Source organism: Sapajus apella, unplaced genomic scaffold (genome assembly GCF_009761245.1).
Source record: "Sapajus apella isolate SASKATOON/1434 unplaced genomic scaffold, GSC_monkey_1.0 scaffold53, whole genome shotgun sequence".
Taxonomy (NCBI): Eukaryota; Metazoa; Chordata; class Mammalia; order Primates; family Cebidae; genus Sapajus; species Sapajus apella.
Window position 1 is genome coordinate 5,128,587 of NW_022436993.1, and position 6,458 is coordinate 5,135,044.

The 6,458-nt window shown below is 41.2% G+C and overlaps 2 pseudogenes; one reads left to right on the forward strand and one right to left on the reverse strand.

Moving 5' to 3' along the window:
• Positions 1 to 4,029: 4,029 nt before the first annotated feature.
• On the reverse strand, positions 4,030 to 4,401 carry LOC116527247 (annotated as a pseudogene).
• A 1,617-nt stretch (positions 4,402 to 6,018) lies between these two features.
• On the forward strand, positions 6,019 to 6,088 carry LOC116527288 (annotated as a pseudogene).
• Positions 6,089 to 6,458: the final 370 nt, after the last annotated feature.

A 6,458-nucleotide genomic window follows, 5' to 3' on the forward strand; every position in this document is an offset into this window, starting at 1 on the left:
ATGGTCTGGGCAACATAGCGAGACTGTCTCTATAAAAAAATAAGTTAGACTAGTATGGTGGTGCAAGCCTGTAGTCTCAGCTACTCAGAAGGCTGAGGTAGGAGGATCCTTTGAGCTTTGGAGGCCAAGGTTGCAGTGAGCCGAGACTGTACCACTGCACTCCAGCTTGGGTTGTGCACTGCTGCACCCAGTTCACAATCAGCCTTTTGTTGGCACGTATACTTCTAATGTACACAAGTACAGAGAGGAATGGAAAAGCAAGTGGCCTGGGAGTCAGAAAGTCCTGCTCAGGCTTCCTGGCTCTGCTACTAAGTGTGTGACCAAGAGTTTTGTGCCTTAGTTTCCCTATCTGGATGATCAAGAAGTTGGTCTAGATATCTCCAAGGTCCATGCAGCTTTATGCTTGTGAAATGAGGCTTTCTCTTCCTGAGGCTATGCATTTGAGAGCCTTTTCCTTGTGTTTCTTTATATACAGAGCAGTCTGGATAAGAGTTCAAGCTTGGAATTATAACAAACTTTAGTTTAGACCCTGACTCTTCCCACGTGTTCACTATGTGTCCTTGGGAAAGTTCTTTATTTGTGAGATGGTTCTTATAATAGTAACCACTCATAGGGTTATTGGGAGGATTGACATGAGTTTAATATTAGTATCTAGCTCATGTGTTACACGGATTATATGAGACAATACACACAAAATCTGTTTAGTACTGTGCTTGGCCCATCAAAAGCAATCAATAAATGTCAACAAATATAAATAACAACCTTAAAGAACATTTTTCCCTTTTGAGTGCCTTTGATGTAACACACAGCCAGCCAACCCTATGGAATTAAAAACAGACAGACAATTTTTTAAAATTCCCTTGTGGTAAAATAATCTTAATTTTTATTTTCTTTTGTAGACACAGGATCTCACTATGTTACCCAGGCTGATCTCCAACTTCTGGCCTCAAGCCATCCTCTTGAGTCAGCCTCCCAAAGTGTTAGGATTACAGGCATGAGCCACCGGGCCTGACCAAGGAATCTTGGGATACAAAGTGTCCCAAGTAAAGTAGTAATGCAGATGCACATTTCTTGAAAAATCATGACACCCAATGTAACACCTGCCCCGCCTCCCCCCCCCCCCCCCCCCCCCCGGGACTAACTGATTCATGCCACTAACCCTTGCCACACTGAGATTTTTTGGGCCTGGATTTCGGATTAAGAGGGCTTTCTGCATAACCATCTAAAAAATACTGTGCCCAGGTCTAATCCTTTGGAGAGAATTGTGTCTGGTCAGTGACAGTTTACCTGCCTGCCTCTCCAGCTTTTCACTCTGTATCTTAATCTTATTATCTAGTTTATCTAAAAGGAGCTGACTCTTAGTATTGCTTTCCTGTCCTAAGTGGCTTACACACAGAGATGCAGTTATATTTGCATGTTTTGGCCTCAGTTGCATACTGCCTATTCATCAGCTATAATAGAAGTAACTACTAAACCATATTAACATCAGAGCTACTTATGATCCCTGTGAATTTAGTTTAAGAAGATGATTTGGTCGGGCGCAGTGCCTCGCACCTATGTCCCGAGCTTTAAAGACCAAGTTGGGAGGATCACTTGAGGCCAAGAATTCAAGAGCAATCTGGGCAACAAAATGAGACCCCCATCTCAAGACATTAAAAAATGACAATTAAAAATTAAAATTAAAAAAAAAATGCATTAGCTTGGTAATTCCAGCTACTCGGGATGCTGAGGTGGGAGGATCACTTGAGGCCAGAACAGCTGGCTGCAATGAACTATGATTTCACCACTGCACTCCAACCTGGGCAACCTGTCAGTGAGACTCTATCACAAAAAAAAAAAAAAAAAAAAAGACAATTAGAAATGTGCTGTGTACATATTTATTCAGCCACAGACCTATAAGTAATCATTAAAAATTCAAACATTTTAAACCAGGCATGGTGGTACATGCCTATAGTCCCAGCTACTTGGGTAGGCTGAGGCAGGAGGATGCCTGAGCCCAGAAGCTCAAGGGTGAAGCCTGTGAATAACCATGACATTCCAGCCTGGGCAACATAGCAAGACCCTGCCTCTTAAGAAATAAGTATCCTGGCCAGGTGTGGTGGCTCATGACTATAATCCTAGCACTTTGGGAGGCCAAGATGGGCAGATCATCTGAGGTCAGGAGTTCAAGACCAGCCTGAGCAACATGGTGAAACCCCATCTCTACTAAAAATAAAAAATTAGCCGGGTGTGGTGGGAGGCTGAGGCAAGAGAATTGCTTGAACCTGGGAAGCAGAGGTTGCTGTGAGCTGAGATCACCCCACTGCACTTCAGCCTGGGTGACAGAGTGAGACTTTATTTCAAAAAAAAAAGAAAAGAAAAAAGAAAGAAGTGTCTAAATTGATAGTCTTCATAACATTATTCAGAGATAATATCCTTATTAATGTCTTCTAAATTTTCTCTAAATATGTTCTATACATGCTTCTTCATTGAAATGAAAGAATAATTAAAATAATTCAAATAATTTGTTATTGGTTTCTTTTGTAATTTTATTTTATTATTTTCTATTTTTTAAAGACTAGATCTTTTTCTGTCACCCAGGCTGGAGCACAGTGGTGCCATCACAGCTCACTGCAGGCTCAACCTCCAGGGCTCAAGTGATCCTCCCACTTCAGCCTTTTATACTTTTGTAGAAACGGGGTCTCACTCTGTGTCCAATCTGGCCTGGAATTCCTGAACTCAAGTGATCCCCCATTTTTGGCCTTCTGAAGTGCTGGGATATAGGCTTCGTAATTTTAAATTAAATGTGTAATAGTCAAAAATTGTGTGATTCATTTTTGATAACTATATTTCCAACTGGCATGTGGACATTCTAAGAGTCCTCCAAAGCGGGGACTGCAGTTGTCTTGGTCACCGGTATGTCCGCAGAACCCAGCCCTCCACCTACTACACAGCAGGTACTAAATAAGTATCTGCCAGCTGAATGTTGAGTGCATGAATGACTAAATAACAAAAATGCTACAGACTTCTCAGTGTATTTCTGGGATAATTCTTATTATCATTATTTTCAATGACTTAGCTCCCAATGATACGGAATAATTCTTTTTTTTATTTGAATGAAACCATTGTAATTACCATGAAAATGATTTGAAATAGAATGATCTCTGTGAAAGGAAGTTTATAGCATCACTATTTATAGAAGAGAAAGCAGCAGAGGCATGCATCTGGAAGTGAACATTGTAAAATCAGCCCACATTAAATACCAAAAAAATAAAACAATCAAAATGCAGCATTATTTACAGGATTAAAAAGGAGAGTTTGAACAGCACAGAGTTAAACTTCTGTATGTGTGAATTTTGACCTGCTATGTTAGCGAAAAGCCTTAGCGTTTGTACAGGATTAATCCCAACCACCACCAGATTAAGACACAACTGACAATGATTCCCTCCTTATTTTACAGTTTTATTAATGATTTCCCTCTAAAAAGAGACCCAAATAAATGTGGAGCTGGCTCATTATCTACAGAGGAAGGAATCACAAAATACCATAGTCACATAACAAAAGCAATTGTTTTACCTTTCAACTGCTGATGTTATGTACAATCTATCACAAGAAGCATATCTGTGCATTCATGAGCTGATTACATTAACCTCTAGAATTTCAGAAAGGAGCACATCTAAGCATATGGATACTCTCTTACCTTACAAAGTAAAAGCAAGCATCTTCTATTTTAAGACTTTTATTTCTGTGTAAAACGAAGTACGCCTAGAGGTCAAATAAGAAAAATATAACAAACTCAAAGCACTATTGCATCATCAAACAAAGAAGACTGAGGTAGAAATCAAGCAACATAATCCACAATTTCAGGTATTCTCAGCAACCATCGCATCTCGCAAGTAAGATCTATTTTTTTTTTTTAAGTCCCAGCTTCCAAAAAATCAATAATCCATTCTCTAAAATCATACGTAAAAATATGACCAACAGAAGACATCCAAACTTTCGTCATGGTAACAGAGCAAACGCTTTTACTAAAGGCTGCCGATGTTTCTATCAGTAGTAACCGTAAGGAGGCCCCTGGTTGTACCCATGATGTCCGTATTGGTGGGGATAGTAAGGTTCTTGTCTGTGTTGCGGGTAATTGTTACCCCAGGATCGTCCATGCCACAGATCGGATCGATTGTCACTTGGCCACCCCCGTCTGCTGTCCCTGCCTCTGAACTGTCTACTATCTTGCGACCAGCTGCCTCTGTTTCTTTGGTTCCCACCAGCTCTGCTCTTCCATTCCTCAACAATTGGAGGGGACTCAGGAGGGCGTTTCAGGTATTCTTGATACTCCTTGTCAACTTCTGTGAATCTACTAGCAAACATCTCTTCAAAGTTTCGAACAGCTTGGGCAGTGTCAGTCATTCTGAAATTCCCAGAGATTTGAGACAGCTGTATTGCTTAATGTTTAGGTTGTTTAAATCCCCCAAGGGCTGTGCCTATCCAGTTCGGGACGAACCCCGCTGGCGAGACACTGAGAGGCAGCCGGAGAGGTGGCCTCTGGCCCACCACGCCGTGGAACTCCAGACCACTCCAGCTCTCCAAGGCAACGGAGCCACTTCCGCTAGAATCCAACAACACCTGACTTCCGCTTCCGGCGGGCTAATGTCGATATGGAATTATTCTAAAGTTGCTTGATCAATTTCATGAACATTTTACATTTTTATACACAGTTCCAAATTGATCTGAGAAGAGTTTATACTAATTTGTACTCCATCAACAGTGAATCAGTGAGCCTATTTTCCCACACTTTCCAAAAAATGTGGAATTTTACAACAAAATACATATGACTAAAGAGAGGATTATTTTAAAACTTGATTTATTACATCTCTGTAATTGTGAGGAGTTGAGATATGTTATCTTTGTTTGGGGGGGGAAGTTGGGAGAGAGAAAATAGAGGCCCCTTTAAATGAGAGATTTAGGTCTGTTGGGTTTGACTTGGCAAAATTTTCAAAAATCATTTGACTTTGGGTGTAGCTTAAATATGGACTGTGGTATGTACATGGTATACTGTTGTAATTGCTCAATTTTGTCCTCAGAAAACTAAGATTGCATATTAAATGTTTAAAACTCTTTGTGGAAGTATAACACAATACAGAAAGGGGCGTATATTATAAATCTTTTGTCCAGTGAATTTTCACAAATTTAATATATTTGTGGAGCTAGCACCCAGATCAAGAAACTGAATATTCTTAGTACCCCAGAAGCCCACTGAACAAGTTCTCATTTATACAGGTGTACAGGTATTTGTCTCACTTATGTCAGCAAGTTGATTGTATGTATAGCAGTAATAATAAGAAGATACATTTTCTCTTAATATATTTAAGTCACATTTGTATATAGTTACATATATACTGCATAGGGATTCATACTGAAGTTTTTCTGTGGAATTATTATACAACGTGTTTTAAAGACAGGTCAATAGAAATAAATAGAAGATCCCTCACGTCACGCATAGCTAAAATTAAAATCACTGATTACCCTGCACATTCTTAGAGGTTTCCAGATAGCGCTGAACACCAACCACGCCAGTCATAGAAACAGCTGAAGACTCTGTGTAACATGCAGTGACGAGGGTGATTCAGGCCCATGGCTATTATTAGAGCAAGCAAGTGCTAGATGTGTAAACAGACTACTAAATAATGCCTTTGGAAGAGGGGAAGAAAGTCAATCTGAGTATCTGGCACTGACTCTCTCCAAACTGTACCAGTCCCAATTCAAATGTCACGTCAGTCCCTATTCCCGCTGCTCTTGGCCTCGGACTCTGCATGTCTGCTGCCAGGGCACAGTCGAGCTCCACGTGGCTGTGTCTATGAGTGACCTGGACTCACCTCCCTTCATCAAGTGATCCTCCAGGAAGAAAGGGAGAGATGTGTGTGATGGGTCAAGAAACAGTCCAGAGACTCCAGTAAGCACATTTCTCAGATCTTTTGTCGCATTTTACTGTGACTTCAAGTGAAATTGTTGACTTATTAGGCTTTTTTAAAAGTGCCAGAGATCCTTTGGTAGTTCATAAGCGTGATGACTGGGTGTTCACGCTCATGTGTGAGATGTGTCACCCTGCCAGGTGTGGTGGCTCACACTGTAATTCCTGCAGTTTGTGAGGCCAAGGCAGGAGGATGGCTTGAGCCCAGGAGTTTGAGTCCAGCCTGGGCAACAAAGTGAGACCTTGTCTCTACAAAGAATCCAAAAATTAGCCAGACATGATGGCATGCACCTGTGGTCCCAGCTATATAGAAGACAGGTGTGGGAGGATCCCTTGACCCAGGAGGTAGAGGCTGCAGTGAGCCCTGATCTCACCACTGTACTCCAGCCTGGGCAATAGAGCTAGACTCTGTCCAAAAAGAAAGGAAAAAAGGAAGGAAGGAAAGAAGGAAGGAAGGAAGGAAGGAAGGAAGGAAGGAAGGAAGGAAGGAAAGGAGGGAGGGAGGGAAGGA